A 12,778-nucleotide genomic window follows, 5' to 3' on the forward strand; every position below is an offset into this window, starting at 1 on the left:
TTAATTCATTTTTCCATCAAGACTGTAAGCTGCAGCTTACCTTTCAAGGTAGTTTGTCCAATCTAAAAGTGGACAGGTTAGCTGTTTATGCTTTCTAGATAGATTTTCCCCAATTTTACCATTTATCTATCTTTAACAGGAATCTTGCCACGAGTTGCAAGAATTACCCAATCTATGTGTGAATCCAGTTTGATCAGCTGAAGCTTTTGATCGATTACAGGCAGCTTCCTTCACTGTCTGACCAAGGTCAGCACAGCCCCTGTGAACTCCCCACTGAGGTTTCCAGGGTGAGACTGCTAGCATGTCTGGAGGTCTCTGGAGGAGAATAGAAATTTACTTCGTGTCTCCTCTGTGGAAGACTGATTTTTGTTGTTTAAGAGTAGGACCACAGTTCATGTGCATTTATTTTGAGATCAGTTGTAGCCATTAGGTTCTGTTTTGTGGAATCTCCAGCAATCAAAMCTTTGCTTAATTTCTGTCCAGAATTTGTGCAAATTAGCATTCCTGTATTACTGCAGTGTGTTACACAAATTTTTGAGAGCTGTAGCTTTCAGACAATGTCTCTGTTTAAGTGCCTTTTGAATTACGTTCATGGTCTCCAAAATGCTTGTAATCCCTCCCAGCTTAGTGTGATCTCTGAATTTAATAAAACATACTCCATTGTCYATCATCTAACTCACTGATAAAAATAATAAATAATACCATACTAAACGTTGTCTCTTGTGAACTTCACCCAAGTAATCCTTGCATTTGTCAGTGATTAGATGTTGTTATCAATAGATGTAAGCCTGTATTAGTGTTATTTGCCTTAGATCACATCTCCTTTTTTGCCTGTGAGGATATCATTGAGTAACTGCCTTATTTGTGCATACCATTTTTTAACCTGTAAGATGCTTTCACGTTCAAGCATGTTGTTTCAGTATTTTGGAATAAAAATTGGACTCTTGGCTTTGGGTATTTTTTGGACTCTAGAATTTAGCAGTGTACTTCTTTCCTTTTACACTGAAGCTGATATTTTAGTGGATGTGCACTCATGCTGGTTTGCAGCTGTAGGAACAAGGGTCTCATATGGCACAATGGAGTGCTTCCACCTGTTTGTGTCTTTGATTTGCTTTTAAAATGTAAATTGTTGCTATGTTTAGAAGAGCTGTTCAGTGCATCTTGGCAATTAAAGCTGACACTATTGTATGCAAGTGCCAGAAGAATTCTTTTTAATACACAGTAAATGATGTCAGTGTCAGATATAATACGTGGGTATGGTGTACTTGTCTGTGGCATCCTTCTCATTTTGAGCCTAAGTGAAAATGAGAAGTCGTGAACAAATGATTGATGAATCTATTTTTCCTTCCTGTGGAGTAGCAGTTTTACTTTAAATTACTTMGCTGATTTTTTTAACTCACATTTTCACCTAAAGCTAAAAGTATTGGTAAATTTTTTCTGTTAGTCAAGTGATACTTGGGGGCCAAACACGCAGTGCCTATAGAGCCCTTCGTAAGTATTCCTGCTACTGTGGAAACCCTGGAAAGAAATTTTTCTTAGARCACTGATACTCTCAATGTGCAGCTCTTACTGTCTCCTGTGAAGTGCTGTAGTGTTTCCCTTCACRTTTAGTCAGCTTCAATTGCTAAATATAGAAATGGGGCTGGTACTTCTCATGCTCTTTTAGGGTGATTTATTTGGCATGGTAGTTTAAGGGGAATATTTCTTCACTCCATCAGGCACAGAGACTTTCATGTTGCATGGCCATCTGTGGAAAACAAGGAAGGAAGCCCCTTTCCCAGGTGCAGCAGTGGGGGATGCAGCATGGTTCTTGGTCAGGAGTTGATATGTCTGTCATGATGGTGACAAGATTAAATTTGRTCCAAATTTAATGCATGCATGAAGCACTGCTCTCAGGAAACATGAGATTTAACAAATGAGTTATGGGAAATTAATAGTTATGCAGCTGGAATAGCAGTGTCTATTTGTTTGGACTTCAAGATGAATGGAAATCTGGCAATGTGATGTAGTTATAAAAGAGGSAAGTGTTACTCTGCTGTGAAATGTGGGGAGGTAATTGGTCCACACAACCAAATAAATGTCACTCAGGTCTCAGTTGTACTGCYCTGTCAGCTGTGGACACTGCACTTTTCAGCAGTGGTTGAAGAATGTATTTTGGATGGTAGGAACATTTGTTAGAGATCTAAAACTATGTCAATGGGAAAATGTTTTATTTTTAATTTAATTTTTTAAAATAAGTTAATTGGGAAGTGCAGTCAACACCTGTTATTGTATAAGGTATTGCCAAAAAGAAGACAGGCTAAGTTTGATAACTTCCTCACTGAAATATTTAAATATCCGATTAGAAAAAACATTTTCAGAGCTGGCCTAGGTGTGTATCCTTCATGAGAGCAAACTAGTCAGCCAGAGGCTTTAATATGCCTTCTATGATTTTGTTTGTCATCCTTTTGCAGAAAAATTCTCCTTCTTTACTTTTGCTGGGACTCTCTATTTTTAAGGGTTTCCTAAGAAGAAAATATTTTCAGCCTGTGCTGGAAGTCTCATTAATTTACAGCATTTACTGAAAGAGTTTTACCTGGTATTTATGCCTTTTTGCACTAGACTGGTGAGCTGCAGGTTTAGAGGAAAGCCATGAGAACATCCTYAAAACAAATTCCACTTTTTCTTCAGCAGAATGATCAAAATACTAGGTTAGCTAATARTGTTGCACTTCAATGAGCTTCCATGGATTTTGGAAATGTGAATATTGAGGACTTTCAATAACATGGTGCTAGGGTTATCTTTAATTACCTCTGAATGGGAGGCAAAGCTTGGTTTTATACTATCTGTTCTGAATATGTATGACAGTTGGGAGTATTGGCAAGTAAGCTAGAATGGATTCAATTCACCTTYCTGCTACTCACTATTCATCACTTCTTCTTCTGGTTGCATCAAAATAAGAGAAGGAATGAGGCTTGCATGAGTCTGAAGGAAGACACAAAACCAGCCAACATAAATCCCAGATAATATTCCTGCAGAAATCCTCTCATGGATAACTCAATTAAACATTCTGCATCATTCGCCATGCAAATGCTTGTATTGAACTGTTCTGTATTGCACTGCAGTTTTGAGCATTGTCTGAGCTGAGAAGGAAACTGGCTCACGAAGCAGCACATACTCTCTCAGCTAAAGAATTAGGCTGGTTTTTTTTTTCTCCAGTACTGCTTCATAAAGCCAAATAGAGTGGGCAGCAGTAAATTGAGCCAAAGAGGTAAAAAGGAAAATAATCACATTCCGTACTGCATCCAAACATCTTTGATTGCTTAGTGTCTGTCTTATTCAGGGCAATATGTTCCTTTCTGCYACAAGGCATGGAAGAAATCAAACAGAAATACCAGCTCTGTCCAGATGATGAAGTTTAGGGAGGGAACAGAAGGCATTCAGTGTTCTGCTTTTCTTCTCAGGAATAGCAGAGTTCTCTCTGTATGGYGCAGAATAGGGGATCCTTGATTTGTTTTGTTATGCTCTGGGATGGGGCAGAAGGGGSAATAGAGGAGCCTGGTGGATGGAGAGACATTAGCAGTTTATTTGCTCATATTTTTGACCAGGAACATGTGCAGTTATTTTTCTCCTTGTCTCTGATAAACTCCCAAGTTTCCTGGRTGTGGGTACTTACAGATAGACCAAATATATCCAGCTGACAAAACAGAAAAATGTTTTCTTCCAGGAACCACCATTATCAGGAGGTAATTGACATTAATGCACACTTTTCTGGAAGCATGCTCCTTAAGTCCTTGAGGAAATCACTGCACAGTTATAATGGTTTGAGTACAAGCTGGTATCAAGGGTCACACATTTTTTTTCTATTTTTTTATTCTAGAGATTCCCCAAATATAATTTTAATACATGTCGCTTCTTGCATATCAGCAAGAAGTCTTTTTCAAAATACTTCCCACAGAGTACCCTCAGTAAAATTGAAAGAAGAAGGTTCAAAGTGTAAGTTGTCGTTGCCAATTTACAGCACCTTGGTTGAAAAGTAATGTGGATGAAAAGGGATAAGAAGCAGTTTGGTGATATTCTAGAGATATTGTAGACATGTCTTGCTCTCTTGCAGGTTGTCACCACCTGCAAGGCATAAGATCAGCATCACTGGGGAATCCTTTTCTTTCTCTCTTGCTCTGCTTCAGATGACTTGCTTGAAGCAAGTTATCTATACATTTTAGAGCTCCTGAGGAACACTCCCCTTCTCATTTTCCAAGGAAATGGATTATTTTTTTTTCACTAAACCCTGAGAGATATTGGGGGAAAAATGGATGGAACTGGTCAGATTAGAGTTAGGGGCATGGGTGTGTAAGATGGGGARGGAATAGAGTTTCAGAAAAAACGTTACAAACTGAATGCTGATAAGAACAGGACTGCAGATGTTCAATGTCCTCTAGACTTGGACTCATTATGCAAGTCAATAACCCTTCCTTTCTGACAAGTAGTTGTGAAGCCCATTAAGTCAAGCACTTGCAAATYAGGAATGCTGGGCATGTAGTGGAATCATATGGGATTAATTTAGGACCTTTGTACATACACATTATAATGCATCTGGTTAATGGTATGCTTAGAGAGGCTCTCCTCCCTACTTTCCAGAGAACCTTTGCTGGCTCAGAGCTGGATTAATTTTAGGACTGTTTATAGAGGTGGCAACTCACAGTAAAGTGTAGGACTCCAAAAGGACTGTGTTTGTAACATGGCTAGTTGGGTTTCTGCTTGCCTATGGCCCAGAATTCCTCTATGGTGCTGGAAAAATTATGCAGACATAAAGATTCTGAAACATAACTCCTCACTCTGTGTTGCTTATTTTCTGAGGGCTTTCTAATCAATAACTGCAGCTTGATTAATTTAATTTGGGAGCACTTACATCTGTAGCTGGGACCAGTTTAATGGGAGCTGTGGTCTGAAGGTGAAAAGTGCAATAAAACATGAAGTAATCTGAAAGATGAAGCTTAGGCTTCTCAAATTTGGTTGCACAAACGGAGCTGACACTTTTGATCATTCTTGTCTTAATCTTTGTGCTTCTGTTCTCAATGTGTCAGGGACATGAAAGAAAATGTGCTCAGTCAGTTGAAAACAATGAGGTAGACAAAAACTTTAGTTTGGGTATATATATATATCTTTAATTTCCATGTATATTTATTTGAAATACGGTTATATCTATTGTATTATATTATATATATAATATAATGTATTATATTATATTGGTCTTTGGTGACAGTAGAATGGTGACAGTAGAATAAAGAATTTTTAAGGATGGCTTAAGGAGAGCAGGAGCCTTGCTTGTGGTTGTTGGGGAATTAAGGGCAAGGAGCACTCCTTTTCTCTCTTCTTCCCCAGGAATGTCAGACACAGGGGAAGAATATAATAGAATTACATAGGATAGAGATCCCTGGGAAAGACTAAATCAGGATGCTGTGGGCAGCAGAGGCCAAAGCACTGTTGTTCTTAGATTGCAAAGCCAAGGATGAGATGCATAATTGTCAAAAAAATAAAAAAAAAAAAAGAAAAGCCACAGAATGGAAACGTGTCTGATGTAAATTACTGATGATTTTCAGGAGACTCTGTGGTTGTCATGAGCACTAACCTCTTCATATTGATTGTTTTCTGGTTTTGTTTGTTAGTACTTTGCTCCCCTCCCCACCAGCTTGCAGAGTAAAGAAACCACATGGAAACCTGTAGGTTCTGTGAAAAGGCACTTTATGTTTTGTTTAACTGCCTTGAAGAGCTATTTTGTACCAACAGCAATGGTTGAAATAAAGCAAAGGAAGTGTGGGCAAACCTTGGCTTTTYCCTCTCATGTGAAATACGTACTCATCTCTCCACCTAATACTTTGAAAGCTCAATATTGCAACTTCTGGTCACTGCTCATGTGTCTTTGCAAGGATGAGTTGATGCCAGGATTCCCAGGGTGGGATGCTTTGTGTTGCTGACCAGTAGCAGGCATCAGCAAAAGAAGTAATAGGCTAGTACACTTATAACAATATATTTGATTTAACGATGTCTCTCTTATTTAAAATATTTATTAATTACATTTTGAATACTTCTTCTGACTTGTTAACTTGTTTTTAATTAAATCCTTGTTAAGTTGATTGACTTAATTAAAATAAATGCAACACCCTGATGAGAACTGGGTTGTTTTGAATCTAGTTAACCTTCAAATGAAAGTGGGGTTTTTTTCTGCAGTGTAATTACAATTGAGATTAGCTTATTATGCACATAATGAGTGACCTTTCATCTCGTCCAAGGTAAATAAACACACAGAGGTATTTGCTGCGTGGGTAGAAAGTACACAAGTTTTAATATAAGATGCAAACTTGATGTTTGTTTTGTCTKTTGGGGCTTTCCTTTGTTCAGAAAGATGTGCTATTTTTATCCCTAAAGTTCAGAAAGACATGAGTCAGGAGAGAGGCCCTCATGTCAGGTGCTATGCCAAGCCTTGGAAAGAATACATGGATTCAGCTACTAAATCARGCTTCATTTTTGACTGTAACTTGTGTTTCCTAGGCTGCTTCTGGCTGTCCTTGTGCTGCTACATCTTGAATAAAAATGAATCTTCAAAACTGCAGTTTCTCTCTTTTTCTCCTTCTCTCAGACTTCTCAGTTCTCTTTAAAAAATCATGATGAAAAGCCCTAGTGGCTGTTGTGTARGCCTCAAATGGAGAATCATTCCCATCAAGGCCTCACTTTGTTTTTCAAGGGAATACTTCTGTTAATTTTATTGTTATATATCCTCATACTTCATTTAAGTGCTGACATGGGATACAGAACTGCTGTGTTTTAATGAGTGTGATAATGACTTGAGACATAGCWTACACATAGAGGAAATAAAGATGAAAAATTATACTTTAATTGACTATATCTGTCTAATGTAAAACATATAGGCTCCATCACAATCTGGCAAACATACATGGCATCAAAATGTAAAGAGTCCTGACTTTTCATCATAAGTCATATGTTGTGTTCCTGGATATGTCACACAATGGCTCTATACACTGTTTTCATCAGCTATAAAATAGGGAATAGCCATTGTTTTTTTACTTCTGTAAGTAAATTTAAAACTTGCATCTTGGTGCTATTTTTCCCTTCATTATGACGGCATGATGTAGAATAGTAGCAGCCAGGTGTCTCCTTCACTGAGCTTTGTTAGTACCARTATCATCACGACCCATTTATCACCAACATCTGAGGAAAGGATAGTTTCCAAAATTCAAAAAAAGTAATTCTATGGTCAGTAAAATAGTACCAGCATTATAACTTTCTTCAGTATGCCTGGAGACCTTCTTCAAAATGCAGATTAATGTCCTGCAATACATGCATTATTTCCTCAAAACTAATAAGACAGGTTTAAAATTAATGGTCAAATTGAGGCTCTTTCAGTGGCAAAATTCATGTTTTACATTATGTAGCTATACCAAGCCTTTCCTTGTTAGGTTTGAGGTTGCATGAACTACTGTGCTTATTGCATSTTCCTAATCAAAAGAACTCTTTTTGTGCTTATTTAAGGTTCAAAATACATTCATTTGTGATGGTAATGGAATGCTGATTTAGGCCATGTGCTGGGGAAGTGAAAAATATTTCATTCAGTTGATCCAGGTGCAGACTGTAGAAGAGAGAAAGGAGATGAAACTGAATTCCATATAAAACATCTTTGCATGGGCTTTTCCTCAAATTCAAAAGCAAGAATTGTAGGAGGTAATATTTTCCTTTTTTATTTTAACAGCATAGTAATGGTCCCACACACACTAGAAATCATTGCTGTTGTCACCTGTCTCTGTTAATCAGGTTTTCAGTATGAGCTGGAATTAAGTTGTTAAGGTATCATTCAAAGTCAGATAAAAAAGATATAAGTGCTGATTAACTTATGGAATGACTAAGTCCATAAGTGTTAGTTTGTCTACAAGAAGGATTTAATAATATGAAAGTCAAAACTGATGATTTCACAATGCAAGAAATCATGCTTTTTTTTTTTTTTTTTTTTTTTTTTTTTTTTTTTTTTTTTTTTTTTTTTTTTTTTTTTTTTTTTTTTTTTTTTTTTTTNGTCTGTGGCCAATATTTTCAGTAATATGACCCTGCCCCCTCGAATGATTGACATCTTTGTCTTTTACTTAGCCTGTTGCTTTACTGAGGTTTTTTTTTTTAAAAAAAAAATTGTAAACTAGTGTTTAAAAAGGCAGAATAAAGACCTTACTACTGTCTGATATGCATCATGATGTTGTGAAGCTAACAGCAATCCAAGTCACCTTACTTATGTCCATAAGATACCAGAATTCCAAACAGGAAATACAAATAATACAAATCCTTAGGAGCAGCAGAGAAGGCAGAGGCATTGGAAGAGCCAGAGGAGGACAATGCGCTGCTCCAGCATACAGCTGTCATAGAAAAACTTCAAAAGCTGACTCTGAACTTGCTTACAATGGAGGTTTCCTTGGATTTAATCACTTTACACTGACTCCAGGCTGTTCCACACTAAAGGAGTTCTATGTAAATATGGCACCATTGAGGCAGCAGAAACCCAAGCACAGGTACCAAAATCTGGCTGTGGTGGCTCACACATGAGCATGTGTCAGGGAAGTTCCTCATCTTAAATGTAATTGTTTAAAACACAGTACCTTTGGATATTTTTTTAACCAAATTAATCTTTCTTTGTGTTAGCCTTTGCTACAGCYCTTGCTGTTTGAATGGCTTGGAGGAGGCTGCTGATAGCTGAAGTCTAGAAACTGCTACTGATTTCCTGACCTGAGCTCAATAGTCAGGCAAACGGCAAAAGCTGGTTTACCACATGGATTGGCTATTTATATGTACCTATAAAAGGTTAAAACATGTTACTTTTTCATCATGCTTGCAATAGCCAACTCTTTTTTTCCCTGCATTTTTTTTTCCTTCCTTGTTTTTATTTCAAGATTTTCTGCCCTTTTGAAAGACTGAAAATCAGTTTGCMGTTTTTCAGGACTTCTGTGTACCACTGCATAATGCTCAGTCACCAGCAGTGCCTGAAAATTACTGTCACTTAGCTGCTYTTGGGGAGGCTGCCTTGTGACCTGGTTGGAGACTGCTGCAGCTGGCTCTGGTGACACCTGTCCCAACACTTCCAAAAGGCGCCTGTGCCACCCACTGGCAGCGTTTTAGGGGAGGTCAGTACCATGTGATATGGCTCAGTGGAAAGGCTGCTGCTGGGTAAGGGATGAGGGATGTGTTTCACAGTTTGTTTTTTTTTAAAAGTTCCCACTGCATCTGGCTGTGAAGTACTTTGTTTTGAGGATCTCTACAGCCTCTGCAATTCTGTGGTTGTCAGTCTAACGCTGCGAATTTATAGTCAGTGTTCTCTCAAAAGTCARTGATTTAATTTAATATAATACTTTTTATTATACTTTTTTTAATACTGTGTTAAGTGGTGGTGAATTATATTGTTAAGAAAAAAATAGGCCCTTTAAATCTAAAAGGTAAATTAGAAATGAGAAAGATGAAGCTATGAAATGAGGAAAATTTCGGTATTTTTATGCCTCTAAGTTCTCGGGTGAGTATCTATGACTACTGTTGTACCAACAGAGAAATATTATTATTTTAATTCCTCTGATGTAGGCAAGCAATTAAAATATTATACCTGTCAGTTTGTCCTTGGTCYCTCTAAAGGGCTCTTACTTAAGTTTTCTTGCTCCTTAATAACTTGGTTCTACTTGGTTGAAGCTTTGAAGAGATGAAATTTCCTTTCTCTGGCAAAGAATAAGATCAAAGATACGGTAGCTTGAGGCGTTGATATTTTCTTAATTGGAGCAAGTTTTTTGTTCTCYTTCTTAAAAGTCTCATGCAGAAATTAAAGTACAGCTTTTTTTTCCAATCCTCTCTTGTTCTTTCTCACCAAGACGATCAATTGCGAGAMTTATTTGTGAGGCTTTGGACCCTGTGGTTTTGGAACATGGTCTCATCTTTTTCTTCTGTAAAATCTTCTATCAAGAGCCTTTGGGGAGGAAGCAGAGATTCCTTTCTTTCCATCATAACAYAGGAAGTTGTGCTGTTGTGGTTTTCCTTCAGAAAAGAGTGTTTCGTCTACTTAGGTACATTCAGCTGGGAAATACTGCTGAACCATGTTATGTAGTATTTGGCTCCTCCATTTATTCTTCAATTAACAAAGGTTGTCCTACTCATAACTTATGTAGATTGTATAGCTATGGGCTAAAAGTTAACCTATAACATTCCTGTTCTGTCAGAATCTTCTCTTTCAGTATCTGCCAATATTTTTTTCGTATCTGAGGTCCAGTACATTCCTGTTTGTTCACACGGCAGTATGTTTGTATTTGCTCTGAACTCACATCAGTTTCAGAATGTTATGATTTTGRTACACTTCAAGTATTTTGATTAAAAGAGTCAATGCACGGTCAGATTTGTCCACTGTTGTTTCTTTGATGAATGCACTGAAACAGAGCTGTGATTTGCCAAATGCTGCCATGGTCAGGCAGCAACCTTTCAAATAAAGGGTGCATTCTGTCCTAGAGTTTCTGTGTGGTGTTGGGYAGGTGAGTTAACATTTCTGTGTCTGAAGTCTGCTTCTCTAACAGGGGAGCCAGAGTCTTCACTACTCCACTGTTCACTGAAAATGTATAATATTAACAACTAAGACTCGCTTTAGAGCGAATGAAAGTTTTAATTTGCAATGTGTAAGTAATACCTGTTATGGTCTTGTCAAACATAGACCTCTAAAAATGCTACCAAGYTCTGTGTCTCAATGCATTTTAATAGCCACAGGCTAAGAAAGAGAATGTCTATCTTGGCTCTTAGGCAACATCCTGAGCGTGCATTTCCAATTGTATGGATGCCCAAGTTGCCTTGGCAGGGAGATATTCCCGCCTTACTCATCTGTACCTTATTTTATTCCTTATAGAGGTCACTTAGTGACACTAAGTTGTCTGTTTAAAAGTTGATGATGCATTTTGCAGATATTGACTTGGCTCCCTTTTTTCAAGTACCCAAACAATCACTTTATCTTCGTTTGGTGGAGAAGAAAATGTTACAGTTTGAACTACAATATTCTGCATTGGACATGCTATGCTTGTTCAGTTTTTTGCTCCTTGGGAGAGAGGTCCTTCGTTGCTCAGTGCATTATCTATTGTAACATCCTTACAGAGCTGAAAGGAGCTACAGCAGGTCCAAGTGTCCATTATTATAAAACCCCCTGTGTTTCTGAGAAGCCTGGACTACCTCATTTCAGTAGGATTTACCAGTGATGTCAAAGGCTTAAAATAATAAAAGTCACAACATTTGATCCAGACTCAGTTGAGCATTCTTTTAGGTCAGCTTTCAAGCATATACTGTTTTAGTTCCAACAGGTATTTATTAAACATGTAAATATTAGGATGTCTTAAGATCAAGGCTGRTTCATAAAGCCACAGACAACAATGTGTTGTTAGAATAATATAAGTTTAGCGGGAAAGAAATAAGCTTTTTTCCTTTCTTTCATTCCACTGTCTGTTTTGTTTTCCTTGTGACAACTCTTAGATCCTTTTTTTCAGTGAGCTTGAAGGACATGTCTAGAAGWCCTTTTAATGTGAAATTAGCTATGTTTTCCTTCTGTGAAAAAGATACAGATATTCCTAGATGATGCTGCCTTTGATACCTTCTGTGAGCCAAGACCTGTTTGCAGAGGTAAAAATAAAGTGCAAGGGCAGGATGMTCTGTGGAAAGTTGCCATGATAATCCACTTTTCAGTGAACACTCCTAGGCAGAAGCATTCTGTGTGAGTGCCTTTGAAAGACAGATCTGAAACACTCATGTTTGGTCACGTAAACCTAGGTCRGGTACAAGTACAATAAGGATCAATTCAATATTGGCAGGAAAGTGGATTAGATTGGTTTTGGCTTTGTCTTGGTGAGGAAGTAAAAGCACTGTTAGCAAAGGAGCCAGCAGGTAYGTGGATTTAAGTAATTTTACCGCAGAATGATTGGTGATAGCCTCAAAAGGCTCTGTTATCATTAATTTCCAGTAAAATGGGAATGAATGAGGACTGGAAGATCTATTGCTTATACTGAATTTGTTTTTACAAAATGAATCAGCTCAAATAGAGCTTTGTGAAATTCTGGATGCAGAGAATCGATAGCAAATTTTTAAGATGAAATTCAAGYTTTTTCTCTTCCTCTGGCTTGCTCTCTGGTTTTCCAAAGCGAAAATTTTAATTGCTTTGTTATGTATACAGGTCACTCTTKCAAAGGAGAAACCAATTATTCAGAGAAAAAAACCCACAGAATAAAACTGATACTGTATTTATTGACTTTGCTAAGTGTCTATATGAGCAGGCTGCTTGTGAGAGAAAAGTRCCAAATAAATGGATAGAGGCCTTTTAGTTCAAGAGTTCCTGAGTACCTTAGGTACGTTCTGAAACCAAACATAATAGTTTATTAACTCAGCATGATCTCTGTTCTTCAGAATTTGATCTCACAATTGCATGTTCTGAATTATAATGAAACAAAATGAGTCGATTGCTTTGTTTGTTTTTTGTTTGTTTTTTTTTAATGAGCCACATGACACTGTCCAATGCAGTTTGAGTGTGAAGAGGATTGAGAGGACCCTGGGTGTACAGTTACCATTTGTCCTGGCATGGCTTCACTGGGGCTTGGGTTTTGGGTTTTTTTCATTTATTTCTGCATCTTGGTTTTTTAGACAATCCAGATAATCTCAGCTTCCAAAATTTTTCACTGGGAAGTAAGTTTGAGAGGTATCAAGTAATTCTTTTCTTCCTTACTGTAGCTCTCATAGTTCTTTAGCT

Source organism: Malurus melanocephalus, unplaced genomic scaffold, assembly GCF_030028575.1.
Source record: "Malurus melanocephalus ecotype Western Australia unplaced genomic scaffold, MMel_1.1 scaffold_44, whole genome shotgun sequence".
NCBI lineage: Eukaryota > Metazoa > Chordata > Aves > Passeriformes > Maluridae > Malurus > Malurus melanocephalus.